The sequence below is a fragment of the Cetorhinus maximus genome, chromosome 28 (genome assembly GCF_964194155.1).
Source record: "Cetorhinus maximus chromosome 28, sCetMax3.hap1.1, whole genome shotgun sequence".
NCBI lineage: Eukaryota > Metazoa > Chordata > Chondrichthyes > Lamniformes > Cetorhinidae > Cetorhinus > Cetorhinus maximus.
Window position 1 is genome coordinate 5,412,663 of NC_135906.1, and position 14,275 is coordinate 5,426,937.

Consider the following 14,275-nt stretch of genomic DNA (forward strand, 5'->3'; position numbering starts at 1 on the left):
TGGTGAACAGCCTAAAGGAGGCTGCCTGGCCTTTCTTTATACAGACTGCCAGTTCCCCATTGGAACCGGCGGTCTGAACACGCCCGCTGCAGATTTGAATTTCCCGCTGAAGACGGGAGTCTGAAACACGCTGGGCAGGCCTTAATTGGCCCGCCCGCACAAAATGGCGGTGCGGCCCGTTTTGCCAGCAGCGATTGGCTCCGCGCCCACTGCCGATTGGGTCGGGCCCACCCGCCTGACAAACACACAATTCAGCCCATGGTTGCAATGACAGATATTGTGACCTCGGTGCACGGCACTCTTCCCTCCCACTGGCACCCCAACCTCACTGCTGCCGGTAGACCTGGGCGCATGGCGCGCCTCCTGCTCGTATCTGGTGAAAATGAGCAATTGTGCCAACCCTCCGCCAGTCTGCATCTGTTCAGCGTTATTGTGTGAGGTCTGAAAGGAGAGAGGAGCATTGATTAGTCCACCCTGTACCTGGATCGCCATTGCAGCCCTGCCACCCCCACCTGAGTGAAACATCGCAGGGCTCATGTGAATCTTGACCCTGGAGCCGCCGTACACTCACTCTAAGCAGCCAGGGCTGTGACCCCCTTGTCTAGATGCTGCCTCCATCACATTTACCACTCGCACTGTATCACCTTCCAAAGCAAGGAAGCACTACCACTTAGAACGCCAAGGGCAGCAGATGGATGGCTGCCCTGCTAGCTCGAAGTTCCCCTCCCAGTCAGTCAGCATCCTGACTTTGAAATGTTTCAGTGTTCCAGCAAATCCTTCAGGTCTCCCCCAAAGCAGTCCTGTGGGTACAAGTGCACCACGTGCAGCGGATACAGAAGGAAGCTCAGCACCACCCTCTCAGGGTCAGCTAGGTATAGGCAATAAATGCTGGCCCAGTCAGCCAAGGCCACATGCCGTGAAAGGGGTGGGGTTAGGGAACCTCCTCTTTTACACACCCCACTCCCCATCTCACGTGAAGATTCTATACCCCAGAATATTGAGCAGCCAGTCCTGCCCCTCCCTCAACCATGTCTCTGTAATATATCTCCACGTATTAATCAACACCCTCAACTCATCTGCCTTACTCGCAAGACTCCTTGCATTAAAATAAGTACCATCCAGCCTTGCCATGCTCCCTTGTGCCTTAACTTGACTATATATGCTCTGCCTTCCAGACTGACTCTGTTTTTCTTCTATACTTGTCTGTACATCACCCCTGCTATACCTCCACTCTGTATCCCACACCCCCGGCCAAATTCATTTAAACCCCCATCAACAGCACTAGCAAACATCGCAAGTATGTTGGTCCTGTTCAGGTACAACCCGTCGGACTTGTAAAGGTCCCTCCTTCTCTGGAAGTGGATCCAGTGATCCAGGAATCTAAACTCCTCCCTCCTGCACCAACTCTTCAGCCACTCATTTATCTGCTCCATCAGCCTATTCCTATACTCAGCTAGTACATGGTACGGGGAGTATTCCATAGTGTGCAACCTTTGAGGACCTGCTTTTCAATCTGCTACCCAGCTCCCTAAATTCTTGTTGTAGGAGCTCATCCCTCTTTCTACCTATGTCATTGGGACCAATGGAAACCATGATCTCTGACAGTTTGCCCTCCCCCTTCAGAATGCCCTGCAGCTGTTCAGTGACACCCTTGACCCTGGCCCCTGGGAGACACACACCATCCTGGAGTCACGTCTGTGGCCAGAGAAATGCCTGTCCGTACCCCTCAGGATTGAGTCTATAATCACTATTACTCTTCCTCTCTTTCTCCTCCCACCTTGTGAGACTGGGTTCTGGCTTGCCCTCCCCAGAGGAGCCATCACTCTCTCCGTTTTCCAACACAGAGAAACTGTTCTTTAGTGTGATGCACTCTGGGGCTTTCCTGACTACCTGCCTGCCTCCCTTCTGACTGGTGGTCACCCATTCCTCCTCTGTCTGCACTTTGTAAACTGCAGGGTGACCATGTCTAAAAACATGCTATCCACGTAACACTCAGCCTCATGGATGCACTGCTGTGCTTCCAGCCGCCGCTCAAGCTCCAAAACCCTGCACTCAAGCTGGTCAAACCGGTGGCACTTCCTGCAGATGTGGTCATCCAGACTGCCAGGAGTGTCTAAGACTTCCCACATACTGCAGGCCGTACAACACACGGGACTGAGCTCTCCTGCTCAGTAAATATTCTTACCTTACAGTTAAGCCAAGTAGAGTAGAACATTATTTCAGTTTCGTTCTTTTATAAAAAGCTAGAACTCATGCCTTTCCTTAGTGTAGCTTTAAAGTGGAGAAAAACAACTTGCCCACTACCTACCAATCAGCTCTTTGCTTTGCTCTGATGTCTGCTTTCCTCAGCCTTCTTGAATTCTGGTGGGGTTAGCTGCTGCTCCGACCGGCTCGATCTGGGCCTTGACCCTCAGGATTTTATTGAGAAACTCTGCTGGCACCGTTCAGCACCTGCTGCTGCTCCGACTGGCTCGATCTGGGCCTTGACCCTCAGGACTTTATTGAGAAACTCTGCTGGCACCGTTCAGCACCTGCTGCTGCTCCGACTTGCTCTTGTAGGCGGTGGACAGGGTTTGGGGAACTAGGAGGTGTTACTTACCACATAATTCCCAGCCTCTGACCTGTTCTTGGTCCAGTTCTGTTTTGGTCAAATGGTAAGCCCCAGGATGTTGTTAGTGGGGGTTTCAGCAATATTAATGCCATTGAATGCCAAGGGGCAATGATTTAAATTTTCTCTTGTTGGAGATCGTCATTGGCAATTTTGCAGTGCCACAAGGGTGCTCATTCTGAGTTTTTTACGTCGCTCGTTGGTGTTGTAACTACCTCCTGGGATTGACCACAACCTTGCGCAGGACCTCCGTTATGCAGAGCAGGGTGGTCTCAAACGATATGACTATCGTGATGCCAGCAAAGCATGGAAAGTTGTACCAACAGAGAGAGAGAGAGAGAGCTTGTTCAGGTTAGTTCAACTTTTGTCTGGACACATTTACCCATAATCACATTATCTGATGGGTTGTCTATTCCGTAAACCATACAACAGTACAAAAAAAGAACAAACCGTTGCCCTACAATTTGCCTGATTACAATTCACAGCAAGCAGGGATCTGGCGAAGCAGTGCAAGTCTTTACTCACCCATTGAGGATTAGCTTCCATTGATCATATTATGGAAATTGGTTTTAACAAACCAGGTCTGTGTTGTCATCACCAGCGAGGCTATGTCAGAACAGTAGCCATGTATTCAGAAGGGAGACCAGCTTCCAGCCTGGATACCACCTTTTGCAGACGACTGGGCCCTTGAGAGATGTTAGCTTGTCATGTCTTTGCTCTTGACCGGTGGAACAGGTTGAGGACACTCATCCCTTGGCAATCATACAGCTAGCTGTATGTACCTCCACCCTGAGTACACAACATTTACCTGCAACCAAATAGTTGAGCTTTGTGGTTGACTATCTCAGACTTAGGTGGATACTCTTGGCCAACACTGCACCTGTTGTTCCTGGAGGAATGCAGGAAGGCACGACTCACTGTTTCAGAAGGTTCAAGACTGCCACAGCTACTGTAACCTATAAACTAGTGATGGGCGACCTAGGCTAGTGAGTGGGCCGGGTGAGTGGTTCCCCTCCATCTCAGTGGGTCACAAGATTGAAATCAGGCACGCGGACTAACCCTGGCCCCGTGAATAAGATTAAATATACTTAATACACACTGAATATTTCCTAATCAGTGATGGGAAATGTTTCCACAACTTCCTTCAAATTTGGAAGCTGTTGAGCACGTTGGGCAGAACCCACTGTGAATTTGGCCATGTGAGAGGAATGGCGTATTTCATAATGTCTCTTAACGTGTTTTTTTAAACTGATTTATCACCTCGTTGCAAATTAAGCAAAATAGCCTCCCTTTCTGTTCCACAACACGATCCAGCTCCCAACTCTCTCTTCCCATTCTGCCCTCATCGACGATTTTCCTCTTTTAGGCTACTTTTCCCTCTGTACTTTTTGATTTTGCACTTGATTCTCCTCCTTTATCAACACCACTTTGACACCGATCCATTATATAATTAGGGGCTAATTTAAATTACCGGCAAAAGTAACAATGCGCAACCTCCCACGTCCACCGGTCTTGTAACCAAGATGGTCTCGCGGGATAGGGTCATTTTGCTCACTGCACTTGCGTGCCTGGAATTTGTGGGGTGTGCCGATTGAACCGTCAGGGTGCTTTGGATGCAGAGGGAGCGCACAGCTCTCAGTCAATGTTGTGTGCAATCAGCACACACCTCACTTCACGTGCCCCAGCTTTGCGTGAGTATCACTTCAGTAATAGCAGTAAGAAAAGAACTACCCGGACAGAAACCAGCGGAATCTGGAAACCCAGTGTGAGGGCAACAGTCAACAAAGTGAACTCAGAACCCTGATGGGCCTGCAGGTTGCCCACCACTGCTATAAACTCAATGCCGCATGATTACTGAATGGGAGGTATTAACCTTCTCTGACCCTGGGCAGCACACCTAGTTGGAATGACTAAGGTATTGTAACCTCTAACTCCCACGTCAGAGTAAGGTTTCAAAGGGAGTGACGAGGAATCAAAAGATATTTATTTGTGGGGTGCAAATGTTACAGGTTTGGACTGATAAATGGAAATAAGTTGTCCAGCTCTTAACTGTAAATGCACAAGGATTGCTTCAGTATCTGAGGAGTCGTGAATGATGCTGAACATTGCACAATCATCAGCAAACATCCCCACTTCTGACTTTGACAGAAGGAAGGTCATTAATGAAGTAGCTGAAGATGGTTGGGCCTAGGACACTACCCTGAGGAACTCCTGCAGTGATGTTCTAGAACTGAGATGATTGACCTCCAATAACCACAATCATTTTGCTTTGTGCTGGGTATGACTCCAACCAGTGGAGAGTTTTCTGCTAATTCCCATTGACTCCAGTTTTGCTAGGGCTCCTTGATGCCACACACGCTCAAATGCGGCCTTGATGTGAAGAGCAGTAACTCTCCCCTCGCCTCGGGAGTTCAGCTCTTTTGTCCATGTTTGAACCAAGGATGTAATGAGGTCAGGAGCTGAGTGACGCTTAATTATTGCTGAGTAAGTGCCACCCGATTGGAATGTGTCGACACGTTGCATCACTGCTGATGGAGAGTCATCTGTGGGGTGGTCATCGGCCAGGTTAGGTTTGTCCTGCTTTTTGTGGACAGGACATATGTAGGCAGTTTTCTAGATTGCTGGGTCGATGCCAGTGTTGTGATGCTGAACTGAAACAGCTTGCTTAGGGGGCATGGTTAGTTCAGGAGCACAAGTCTTCAGTGCTATTGCTAGATGTTGTCAGGTCCCCTAGCCATTGCAGTATCCGGCCTTCAGCCGTTTCTTGATATCATGTGGAGTGAATCAAATTGGCTGATGACTGGCATATGTGATGCTGGGGACCTCCTGGAGGAGGCAGAGATGGATCATCCACTCAGCAGTTCTGGCTGAAGTCTTTTGTGCTGATTGTACTTGGCTCCCTCTTTAATTTAGGATGGGGATATTGGTGGAGCCACCTGTTCAGTTAGTTTAATTGTCCACCTCCATTCACATTTGGATGTGGCACTGCTGCCGATCTTAAATCGAATTCATTAGTTGTGGGATCACTTGGCTCTGTCAAATGCTGCTTTGTTTAGTAGGCAAGTAGACCTGTGTTGTGGCATGTCCCTCAAGTGCTTGATCCCTTTGGCCATCCATGTTGTTTGAAAAATATCAGCTGATAGTCAGTGAACCACAGGCTCTGCACAGTTGCTTTGTGGGACTCCATGAAGGCAGATGTTTGTGTGCTGCAGTGCCCATTGTGACCTGTGGGGTGTCTGGCTCTCCCAGTGTGACAGGACATTTGAGAGGAATGTAGCACAAAGGTGTTGGCAGAGCAAGGGTTAATGTAGGATTGGGGAACAGTACCACCCATGATATGATGTAGCGAGTCACATGACAGTAGACTATGTTGTAGAGTCTGAAAGGAGGCAGCAGGGAGACAGTCCACGCATGACGGTACCTTGGATATGTATATAGTTATGGGTTACCAAATAAATGGTTTATGTTCAACCAAACAAGTGAGACACCAAGCAACCTTACAACATGGTGCCAGTGAAGGATGGAGCCCAGAATCCCAGGGAAGCTGGAGAAGAAACCTAGATTCTCAAAGCATGAAAAACTAAAACCTAAGCCTGACCTGAGACACATGCACCTAAATTGAAGACACAGTTGGCGACAAAGCTCCATTGTAGACATGGAGGCGGAAGGACTCCACCAGGTCACACGGACGTCTGTTGTCAGACCTGTAGTGTCAAAGGTTCTAGCTAGATCAAAGTAAAAAGCAAAATTCACATGCGGCCAGACGGGTCGATCCGTTCCAGGATAGACTTCCTGTTTGTGTCCCGAGCATTTGTGGTCAGATCCACCAACGCCTGGACAAACCGCTAACTCCTGACGAACTGACTAAGGCCCTTGAGTCCTTTGAGAAGAGTAAAACTCCCGGAAGCGACGGCTTGCCGGCGGAGTTGTATTCGGCTCTGTGGGACTTGATCGGCCCAGACCTGCTAGGGGTGTACGAGAGTATGCTCCTGGCCGGTAGTATGTCAGAATCCATGAGGAAAGGCATCATCACCCTCATCTACAAGCACAAGGGGGAAATGGAGGAAATTAGAAATTGGCGACCCTTTTCACTGTTGAATGTGGACTATAAGATTCTGTACAAGGTCATCGCCAATCAGGTCAAATCCGTTCTGGAATTGGTGATCCACCCTGACCAGACCTGCACTGTGCCGGGCAGGAAGATCTCTGACAGCCTCGCGCTGCTCAGGAATACGATTGCCTATAGAACCATAGAACACTACAGCACAGAAAACAGACCATTCGGCCCTTCTAGTCTGTGCCAAAATATTATTCCACTAGTCCCATTGACCTGCACCTAGTCCATAACCCTCCAGACCTCTCCCATCCATGTATCTATCTAATTTATTCTTCAAACTTAAGAGTGAGCCCGCATTTATCACATCAGATGGTAGCTCGTTCCACACTCTCACCACTCTCTGAGTGAAGAAGTTCCCCCTAATGTTCCCCCTAAACCTTTCCCCTTTCACCCTAAAGCCATGTCCTCTCATGTTTATCTCTCCTAATCTAAGTGGAAAGAGCCTACTCGCATTTACTCTGACTATACCCCTCACAATTTTGTAAACTTCTATCAAATCTCCCCTCATTCTTCTACGCTCCAAGGAATAAAGTCCTAACCTGTTTAATCTTTCCCTGTAACTCAACTCCTTAAGACCCAGCAACATCCTAGTAAATCTTCTCCGCACTCTCTCAATCTTACTGATATCCGTCCTGTAGTTAGGCGACCAGAACTGCACACAATACTCCAAAGTTGGCCTCACCAACCTCACCATAACATCCCAACTCCTATACTCAATACTTTGATTTATGAAGGCCAGTATGCCAAATGCTTTCTTTACAACCTTGTCTCCCTGTGACGCCACTTTCAGGGAATTATGTATCTGAACTCCCAGATCCCTTTGTTCCTCTGCACTCCTCAGTGCCCTACCATTTACTGTGTATGTCCTACCTTGGTTTGAGCTTCCAAAAATGTAAATGTAATCCTGCCTATGTGCAGGACAGGGGTGTGGACACCTGCCTCATCATCCTGGATCAGGAGAAGGCCTTTGACAGAATATCGCACACCTACATGGTGGATGTGCTCTCCAAAATGGGGTTTGGGGAGGGAATTCGCAATTAGATCCAACTGCTCTACACTAACAGCGCAGTCTCAATCAATGGGTGGGAATCAGATAGCTTTCCAATTAAATCTGGAGCCAGGCAGGGCTTCCCTCTGTCCTGTTTGTGTGTTGCATAGAACCCTTTGCTGAGTCCATCAGGAAGGATCCGGGCAAAAGAGGAGTGACAATCCCAGGCAGTGGAGGCACTCAGATCAAAGCCTCCCTGTACATGGACGATGTCGCCATCTTCTGCTCGGATCCGCTGTCGGTGTGCAGACTGATCCACATCTGCGACCAGTTCGAACTGGCCTCGGGAGCCAAAGTAAATCGTGGGAAGAGCGAGGCCATGTTCTTTGGGAACTGGGCTGACCGATCCTTTGTCACCTTCACCGTCAGGGCTGACGGCCTGAAGGTGCTGGGGATATGGTTTGGAGGGACCGGGGCATGCATTAGAAACTGGAAGGAGCGAGGGTCTATGGTGCAAAGAAAACTGGGCATGTGGGAGTGACGCTCCCTCTCCATTGCGGGTAAGAACCTGGTCATCAGGTGTGAGGCACTCTCGCTGTTGCTGTACGTGGCGCAGGTCTGGCCCATTCCACACTCCTGCGTGGTGGCGCTCACCCGAGCCATCTTCCGCTTTATCTGGAGGTGGAAAATGGATCGTGTCCGCAGGGACGCGATGTACAAGCCTCTAGATAAAGGGGGAGAAAATGTGCCCAACAAGCCCTCAAACTGTGTGAGGCTGTATCAAGCTGTGCGTAGATCCTCAGTACGCAAACACCAAGTCTCACTACGTGCTGAGGTTCTACCTGTCCCCGGTGTTGCGAAGGATGGGTCTGGCCACGCTGCCGCGGAACGCTCCAAGTAATTGGACCATGCCGTACCACCTGTCCCTGGTGGAAAAATCTATGCAGAGAAACACCTTTGACCACAAGTCCATCAGGCAGTGGTCAGCACATAACGTCTTAGAGGCCCTGAGGGAAAAGGAGAGGGTGGATCCTGTGGGATGGTTCCCCGAGCAGACTGTCAAAGTCATTTGGCAGAATGCCTCATCGCCAGTACTTTCCAACAAGCACCAAGACGTAGCTTGGCTGGTGGTGAGAAAGGCCCTCCCCCGTCATCCTTCCTACATGCCAGGAGTCTCACCCCCTCTGCACGTTGCCCTCGAGGTGGCTGTGGTGGGGAAGAGACCGTTGTTCACCTCCTTGTGGATTGTGCCTTTGCAAAGAAGGTCTGCAGAGAGATGCAGTGGTTTCTGTCGAGGTTCATCCTGAGCAGTTCTGTGACACAGGACTCTGTGCTTTACGGGCTGTTCCCAGGGACACACACTGAGACAAACATCAACTACCGCTGGAAGATCATCAACTCGATGAAAGACACTCTTTGGTCTGCCCGAAACTTGTTGGTCTTCCAGCGCAAAGAGTTGTCCCCGACCAAGTGTTGCAAACTGGCACAATCCAAGGTCCAGGACTACGTGCTGAGGGACGCACTAAAGCTTGGGGCAGCCACCGCAATGGCGCAATGGGGAAGGGTCGCTGTCTAAGACCTTTCTGCCATAGGGCACCGAGGGGCTGGGAAATGTTGAGAGCCCCTCGGGCTGCACAGCTGAAAATGAATGTCTGCAATGAATACTAATTGTATTGAAGCACCTCAGAGAGCAACATGGTGTATGTTGATAACTCCGATACCTTTGTCTGATTGTCTGTAATGACCATATTGAAATGATTGTAATATTCATTGATTGTATTGATGCACCTTGTGATCCATGTGTAAAAGTTGAATCTGATTGTAGTTTTGTGATGGTGATTTTGAAATGTTTTGGAATGTTCTTCCAGATATTTTATGAATAAAGTATATTTTTCATTAAAACAAAATCTGTTCTTATCAGTTTAATATCTGATACGTCCCTTATCCGGGGACCAAATATTAAATTGATTTTTGGAGCAGGGAGATGGAACAGGATCTTTCTCCGTCCATTCCACACATCGACCCGGTATTGCAGCGTCTTCAGGAATGGTGCAGTTTTGCCCTCTACAGGGTGAAAGGGAAACTGAAAAGAAGAAAAAGTCATTCAGAGCATTGTCCTGCTTTCCATCATTGATCTGGTTGAACTGAACTTGTGCTGAGTGGCAGGACAGGCTCATTGGTGCCAGACTGACTGATGCCCCCTGTTGGGTTTTGGTGCAACTGCAGGGATGCTGCTGGTGTGCACTTGTGCTGCTTGTCAGGGTGGAGCCCGGGACTGGACGATGCCCCCTGTTGGGTTTTGAGGCTGTTGCAGGCGCTGCTTCAGGGAGGCAGCATCAAGCAAGAAAGGTCCTGATGCTCAATGCTGGCTGTCGCGTCTTCAGCCCGTGTTCGGCCACACGCAGCAAAACGGACGGTGAAGCCGGAGGCTGGGGAAGACGGGACGGGCGCATGGGTTTCTGGGTTATCGCTTCTCGGACTTTTGGCTAAGATCAGTTGTAATGAAGCGATGGCTAAAACCAAAGGAGCCCCAAACCAGGGGGTACGTAACACCGTTCGGGTGGCAATGAAAGACAGTGAAGGAGGAGCACCCATGGATCGGGCCTTCCTCATCAAGCGGATCCTGTTGAAGGCGTGTGGATTTGAAGCGGAGGAGATCTACTCCCTGCGAGACTTCCCCAGCGCTGGATATTTCTACGTGACCTTCAGGAATGTTGCTGCCTGCGTCAAGTTCCTGAAGGTGTTTGAGGAGAAGAGAGACCAGCTGGAGATGAAGATCCTGACGGTGGAGCCGCTCTTTGCTCTGCCGTTGCAACGGGACCGTGTGGTGACGGTGCATCTCTACAACCCCCACGTCCCTGTCGCTGACGTGCTCACCTTCCTCGCCAGGTACGTCGACAAGGTTGGGAGCTGCACCAAGGTTAGAGACGCCTTCGGGATTTGGACATGCAAACGCCAGTTTAAGGTCACGCTCAAGACCGATGGTAAGGGAACCATCTTCCATCCTCCTTCCAGCTTTGCTATCGGGGGAAGCCATGGCTACCTTGTCAACAATGGGCAACCCAAACTTTGTCACTCATGCGGCAAGTCTGGTCATGTGGCGGCCAACTGCAGCGCCGCCCTCTGCAAGAACTGCAAACAGGAAGGGCACCAGACAAAGGACTGAAAACAGACTAAGTACTGCAACCTGTGTGGCGAGGCAGGTCACCTCTACAGGACCTGCCCCAAACGCTGTCTCACTTATGCACAGGCAGCCAAAGCCAACGAGGGGGAAGCAGAAGAAATGCTTCGTGTCACTACTACCAAGGACACTTGCAACGCTCCAACCACCATGGCCCCCAGTGAGAACAACGGGACAAAGGAGGACGCAGAGAGAGACAAGGTGGAGGAAAAGATTGAGGCAGCAGACAGCCGATCAACAGCACTACCCCCTGAACCTCCCACTCCTCAGGAGAGCGAATCAATGGAGGAGGAGGAAGCAGCGGAAAATCAGCAGGGAGAGTGGCAGCTGGTGAAGAGAGACAAAAGGAAGAAGAGGCTAAGAAGGGACCAAGCCACTTCCCAGACAAGTGGCAAGAGGCGTCTCCCATCCGACGCGGATGACAAGGGCAGCTGCTCTTCCGACGAAGAAAGGCAAGTGCGGCACCTACAGAAGAAGCGGAAAAGCTCTAGGGAGTTGGAGGACGAGAAACCCGAGCTCCAGAACACCGGAGACAATGAGGAGACCAGCGCACCCCAACTTTGCCTACAACCCGAAGAGGCCAGCGCACCCCAGCTCCGGGAAGCCGGGAGCAGCAACGCCCCAGAGGTGGAAAGGATTGGAGAAGCTTCTCCAACAGAGGACATTTCAAATCCCGTTCTCTACACGAACCCCCAGATGCCACCTGAGCAGAACATCTCCAATGGGGAGCTTCAGGGCAGTTTCCTCAGCCTATCCAAAGTGAGGCAATTTGTGAACACTATGGGTATGCAGGAGCAGACCAAAGGTCTCGGACTCTCAGGCAACAGGTTTGGTAAGAGACTAAATGCTTTAAAATGAGTGTAAAGATTGTATCCATAAATGTGCGCAGCATTAAATCTATTATGCAATGTGTTGCGACCTTGGACTACGTTGTCAAGGTCAAAGCTGACCTGTTGTTTCAGCAGGAGTGTGCGATACCGCACCTCAGCTCCTGCAGGGGTCCAAGTGAGGCCTCACCCTCCCACTTCAATCTAGCTTCACTCTCTGCAACATCAAACATTCCAGTTAGAGAGGGGAAAGGGGGACGTCCAACATCTAGAGGATCAATGTCCCACCAGCTTCAGGTACAAGATCTCTCCTTCCTCTGGAACCAAACCACAACTCCCTTGTGGCACCACAGTTACCCACATGGCAACAGGCACAAATGTCAATGCTCGATTCCTCCAATGGGGTGCAGATAAATAAGAGAAATAGCCCATCAACCAGGTTGTGCATCACATCCCCACACAACATCTCTGAGGGAGAGAGAGGGGGAACTTACACATTTTGCACCTTCTGGAAAGTACAAGCTTTGTTCCTGGAATCCCTCTGATCCAATGGAGCAACTTTCAGGTGACAGGTGATGAAAATCTGAGGGACACATTCAACACAAGTCATGATTCAGTGACTCCCTCCAAACATGGAGATCCCAATGATCAGCTTCCTCTTACCAAGGAACGGTCATCTCCAAGGAAACGGAACGCATCCAGGTCAAACCGGAGCTTGTCCAGCTCCTGCTCGTCTCTTGGCAACACAAAGGTTGAAAAGGAGTCCTCAGCTTTGCTGTCCAGGAGGCAACTGAAGAAAGATTAAAAAGGGACAGGAAGTGAATCAAGTGAAGCCATTGAGATGGGACCAGCTGGAGAAAGCAGAGAGCTCCTTACCCATTGTGGTCAATGAAGCTATATCTCGGGGTGGAGTCCTTGTCTGGGCTCAATGTAGCTACACAGCGGTCAATGTAGAGCTTCAGGGGCATGTGGTTGGTCATTGAAACAGAGGCCTCAATGTGAATGAGCTCACCCAGGTAGTAGACAGTCGAAGTGCGCTCTGTAAGCCAGTCACCTGAAGTACAAGAGGACAAGGGTTAGAGACAGTGGCTGTAACTCCCAGTGAGTGACTACAGGAAATCACTCCCCATCCACCCATCACATACCCTTCATTAGGCGCAGAGAGAATGACAGATTCCCTTCTCCAGACTTGGTGGAGCTGAATGGGATCCAGGTGGGCTTGATGGGGTCACTGCTCACATTGCCCTTCCTGGAAAGGCAGGGGAGTCATTTTAGGACATCTTCAGAGACCACCAGCAGCTGTAGATCTTATTGACAAAGAGGGTAAAGATTCTCACCTAAAATAACGACTCAATGGGAACAACAGCTCCATTCGTTCTCACAATGACAGATCCATGATACTCTGGGGTGTGGTTCAGGTGGGTGGTGTAGATGAGGAAATCTCCAATCATCTGAAAGAATCAGGTTAAGGAATGAAGAACTGATCTGAAATGAGAATGTTCTCCACAGGGGTTAACAATGAAGTCATCCCATCCCCTGAAAACAATTCTGAGGAGGATTGACAGGGTCAGTGTGAAGAGGCTGCTTCCCCCAAGCCGGAGGAGAGTTGATTATTAGGTGTAGGCATCTCAGGTCAGGGGGTCACTTAAGATTAATGTGACAGGGAATTACTTCATTCAGCAGGTGGTGAATCTTTGGGATTCTAGCCCAGAGAGCTGTGAATGCTCAGTCACCGAGTACATTGGAGACAGATGGATTTATTTTGGGGAATGAAGGCAATGTTATGATGTGGCAGATGATGCTAGTCAGGTGGATCAAATCCACGAGGGAAACTTGATTAGGCACTCAACTGTTTTGCAATTAGTATATTATTTTGATTTCAGTGCCCGGAATTCAGGAACAGCAAAGACTGCCACAAATTCAGGAGGTTTAGATAAAAATGTAAACATTTAAAGAAAAGATTAAGCACATCCATTAGGTCTACAAATTACTATAAGAACTCCCAAAATTCTGATTAAACTGGCTCCCAGTGACACCTTCATTAAGGCAACAGTTAAAAAACAGATTTGTACAGACCCAGGCAAAGCAACACCACCTGGACAGGAGAATTCAATACGAGTTAACACATCCTTGGTTCCTTTAGACAGGAACTTGATGCAGAGGCTGGAGGCTTCTCACATTTGTGAAAGATCTTAGGATGTCTTCACCACTGACTCAGCCTCATCCCCTCTACAGGTAAATTCCATTGTTCCCATATCTTGTTGCAACTTCACTTTTCATAATATAAAAGTTTAGTACTAATTTATCAGTAACCTTTGAAAAAATTAACACTTCAGCTTAGTTCTGAAAGCTGGAGTCACATCCCACGATTGCTTGGAAATTCAAGCTATCCAAATTTTATTGAAAAAGCAAATTTTCATCACATCTTATTCTAAACCTGGTTCGATTAAACTGGACTGAAACCTCCAGGTCGATTGATCTGAATGAGAGGAATAGAGCTGAAAATCCTCAAAACAACAAAAGGCAAAGCTTCGAGGATCCAAAGAAAAGGTTC

The 14,275-nt window shown here is 49.1% G+C and overlaps 1 pseudogene; it reads left to right on the forward strand.

The window, feature by feature from the left end:
* The first annotated feature begins 9,599 nt into the window (after positions 1 to 9,599).
* LOC144669181 (U2 spliceosomal RNA) lies at positions 9,600 to 9,773 on the forward strand (annotated as a pseudogene).
* The last annotated feature ends 4,502 nt before the right edge of the window (positions 9,774 to 14,275 follow it).